General features: G+C 37.5%; 1 protein-coding gene across 1 annotated transcript in view; it reads left to right on the top strand.

The window, feature by feature from the left end:
* LOC108294373 (coagulation factor VIII-like) overlaps nucleotides 1-4,637 on the top strand; it is an 87,869-nt gene that overhangs the window by 6,542 nt on the left and 76,690 nt on the right. The window lies entirely within an intron of this gene.

The following is a 4,637-nucleotide window of genomic DNA, read 5'->3' as shown; positions in this document are numbered from 1 at the left end:
AATATACTAGTATAAACTCCCACCAGCAATGCATGAGAGTTCCAGTTGCAATATATCCTGGCAACATTTGATGTTGCCAGTATTTAATGACTACATAGTGGTATCTCACTGTACTTTTTTTTTTTAATGGAGTCTCATCCCATCACCCAGGCTGGAGTGCAGCAGCACAATCTCAGCTCAACTTCTGCCTCCTGGGTTCAAGCAATTCTCCTGCCTTGGCCTCCTGACTGTAGCTGGGACTACAGTCATGTGCCACCATGCCCAGCTAATTTTTGTATTTTTAGTAGAGACAGGGTTTTGCCATATTGGCCAGGCTGCTCTCAAATTCCTGGCCTCAAGTGATCCGCCTGCCTTGGCCTCCCAAAATGCTGGGATTACAGGCTTGAGCCACTGAGCCTGGTTATACTTTTAATTTGCATATCTCTGATGACTAAAGATTTTGAGCATCTTTGCATGTGCTAATTAGCTATTCCTATACCTTCTTTGAAGTGTCTATTCAAATCTTTGGTCCTTTTTTTTTTTAAACAGAATTTCAACCTTTATTTTAGACTCAGGAGCTACATGTGCAGGTTTGTTACATGAGTATGTTGCATGATACTGAAGTTTGGGGTATGAATGAATGATCTTGTCACCGAAGTAGTAAACATAGTACCCAATAGGTGGTTTTTCACCCCTTGCCACCCTTCCTCCTCCCTCCCTCCCTCCTCTAGTAGTCCCCAGTGTCTATTGTTCTATGTCCATGAGTACCCACTGTTTAACTCCCACTCATAAGCGAGAACATATGGTATTTAGTTTTCTGTTCCTGTGTTAATTCACTTAGGATAATGGTTTGGTCAGTTTTTTAATTGGGTTGTTTGTCTTGTTATTGTTGAGTTTTGAGAATTATTTATATATTCTGGGTACAATACTTTTCAGATGTACCTGTTTTGAATATTTTTTTCCCAATCTATGGCTTGCATTTCATTTTCCAAATGGTGTCTTTCAAATAGTGGAAAAATATAGTTGTAATTAAGTCCAATGTAGCTTTTTTTCTTCTATGATTCATGCATTTTTTTCCTGTCCTAGGAAATCTTTGCCCACCTCAAGTTCACAAAGCCTTTCTTCTGTTGTCTTCTAGAACTTTTATCATTCTAGCATTTGTGTTTATGTTTGTAGTATATGTTGAGTTAAATTTTCTGTATAGTGTGAAAGACATTTCTTTCTCTATTGAATTGCCTTGGCACCTTTGTAGAAAATTAAATGATTATATATAGGCAAATCTGTTTATGGATTCTCTAGTTCCATAGATGTGTATATCTGTGCTTATGCCAGTACCAAATTGTTTAGATTACTGTAACTTTAAAGTAAGGCTTAATATCAGACAGTCTAAAACCTCCAACTTACTTTTTTATTGAAAGTGCTTTTGATATATTTAGGCTTTTCTATTTCTGTATTAATTTTATAGTCAATTAGCCAACTCCATCAAATAGCCAACTGGGTTTTTAACTGGAATTGAATCTGTAGATCAATTTGGGGACAATTGATATTTAAACAATATTGAAGTTTCTTTTTTTTTTTTTTTTTTGAGATAGAGTCTTGTTCTGTTACCCAGGCTGGAGTGCAATGGTGCAGTCCTGGCCCACTGCAACCTCCACCTCCCAGGTTCAAGCAATTCACCTGCCTCGGCCTCCCGAGTACCTGGGATTACAGGCACCTGCCACTGCACCCAGCTGATTTTTGTATTTTTTAGTAGAGATGGGGTTTTCCCATGTTGGCTAGGAGGGTCTCAAACTCCTGACCTCAAGTGATCCACCTGCCTTGGCCTCCCAAAGTGCTGGGATTACAGGCGTGAGCCACCACACCTGGCCAATATTAAAACTTTCACTACAACAACATGGTATGTCTTTGTTTCTTTAGATTTTCTTTAATTTCCCTCTAGGATATTTCGTAGCCTACAGAGTAGTTCTTACAAGAATTTTATTAATTGCATCCCTAAGTATGTTGGGGAATTTGATGCTATTGTTACTTGTATCATTTTTATTTGTTTTTGTTTTCCAATAATTTGTTACTAAAATGTAGAAACTCAATTGATATTTGTATATTGACCTTGTTCACTCTAATCTTGTTAATTTGCATTTTAGCTCTAGTAGCTTTTTGCACTTCTTTTAGAATTTCTATATATACAATAATGTTGCCTGCAAATGAAGACAGTTTGCTTCTTCCTTTCCAAACTAGATGCTTTTTATTTTTTTTTTCATGCCTTACTGCACTGGCAAGGGCGTCTAGTACAATGTTAGGTAGAACTGATGATAGCAAAATCCTTGTCTTGTTCCTTTTTCCTTTTTTTATTTTATTTATTTATTTATTTTAAAGATGGGGCTTCACCATGATGGCCAGGCTGGTCTTGAACTCCTGACCTCAGGTGATCCACCCACCTCAGCCTCCCAAAGTGCTAGGATTACAGGCGTGAGCCACCACGCCCAGCTCTCTTGTTCCTGATTTCAGAGGGAAAGTGTTTAAGATTTTATCATTAAGTACAATTACTTGTAATTTTTTTATAGATGCCCTTTGAAAATTGAGGAAGTTCCCTTCTATTCTTGGTGTGAGAGTTTTTTTATCAAGATTTGATGTTGGATTTTGACAAATGCCTTTTCTGCATCTATTCAAATGGTCATATGGTTTATCTTGTTTATTCTGTTATGGTGAATTACCTTGATTGATTTTTTAATGAGGAACCAGCTATATATTCCCAGGGAAGAAATCCATCCAGTTATGACATATTATATTGGTGATATTTTTGCTATGGACTGAATTGTGTCAACCTCCTCCCACCCCAAATTCATATGTTGAAGTCCTAACTCTCAATGTGAGTATATTTGGAGATAGGGCTTTTAGGAGGTAAATAAGGTTAAATGAGGTCATAAGGATGGAGTCCTAATCTGAGGATTGATGGCCTTATAAGAACAGAGAAAGTTCTCTCTCCACACACATGCACTGAGGAAAAGCCATGTGAACATACAGAGAGAAGGCAGCTATCTACCATCCAGGAAGAGGGCTGTCACTAGAAACTGACCGTACTGGCACCCTGATGTTGCATTTCCAGCCTCCAGAACTGTGAGAAAATAAGTTCCTGTTGTTTAAGTCACCCAATCTCTGGTATTTTGTTATGGCAGCCCTGGACAACTAAAGCTGTTTTGTTAAGGGTTTTGGTGGTGATGGTGATGATGGTGGTTTTTTTCTTTTTGCATCTGCGTTTATGATGGATATTTGGCTGTGATTTTCTTGTAATGTCGTTGTCTGGTTTTGATCTAAGAGTGGTATTAGTCCGTTCTAATGCTGCTGTAACAACATACCTGAGACTGGGTAATTTATAAAGGAAAAAGATTTAATGAATTCACAGTTCCACATGGCTAGGGAGGCCTCACAATCATGGCAAAAGAGAAAGGAAGAGCAAAAGCACATTTTACATGGCATGGTGGCAGGCAAGAGAATATGTACAGGGGAACTGCCCTTTATAAAATCATCAGAGCTCATGAGACTTATTCACTATCAGGTGAACAGCACCGGGAAAAACCCACATGATTCAATTACCTCCCACTGGGTCCCTCCCACAACACATGGGAATTGTGGTAGCTACAATTCAAGATGAGATTTAGGTGGTGACACAGCCAAATCATATAAAAGAGTAAGACTATTCTTATAAAACGAGTTGAGGTGTGTTCACTCTTCTATTTTATGAAAGAGTTTGTGTAAAATTGGCATGATTCTACCCATGATCAGTTCTTTCTTAAATGTTTAACTATATTCACCAGGGAAATCATCATATCCCAGCAATTTTTGTTTGGTTTTGGTTTGTTTTTTTTAAAGGGTCTTAATTATGAATTCTATTTTTTTAATAGGTAAAGGGCTATTTGAATTTTCTATTTCTTTTAGGGTCAATTTTAATAATTTCCTTTAAGAAGTTCCATTTGAGACTGGGCATGGTGGCTCACACATGTAACCCCAACACTTTGGGAGGAGGCAGGAGGATTGCTTTAGATCAGCCTGGGCAACGTAACAAGACTTCATTTCTACAAAAAAAATTTTTTTTTTGAGACAGAGTCTTGCTCTGTTGCCAGGCACCAGGCTGGAGTGCAGTGGCGCGATCTCAGCTCACTGCAACCTCCGTATCCTGGATTCAAGCAATTCTCCTGCCTCAGCCTCCCGAGTAGCTGGGACCACAGGTGCATGCCACCACGCCCAGCTAATTTTTGTATTTTTTAGTAGAGACAGTGTTTCACCATGGTCTTGATCTCTTTTTCTTTTTTTTTAATGTAGTCAATAATAATTTAATTATATGTTTATATATAATTAAAAGAGTATAATTGGATTGTTTGTAATACAAAGGGTAAATGCTTAATGGATTAGGTGTACCATTTTCCATGATGTGATTATTATACATTGCATGCCTATATCAAAACATCTCATGTACCCTATACATATATATACCTAATATGTACACACAAAAACTAAAAGTTTAAAAAGATAAAACAAAAATATTTATATAATAGAAAGTATCTGGACACCTTTGTTAATCCAGCATTTGTTTATACATAGCACTGCTTTGAAATTCCACTTTCCTGATCAAGGCTTGGAAGTCAAATTACTCAGAAAGCACG

Source organism: Cebus imitator, unplaced genomic scaffold (genome assembly GCF_001604975.1).
Source record: "Cebus imitator isolate Cc_AM_T3 unplaced genomic scaffold, Cebus_imitator-1.0 Scaffold576, whole genome shotgun sequence".
In the NCBI taxonomy this organism is placed as follows: Eukaryota; Metazoa; Chordata; class Mammalia; order Primates; family Cebidae; genus Cebus; species Cebus imitator.
This window is presented reverse-complemented; position numbering and strand designations above follow the sequence as displayed.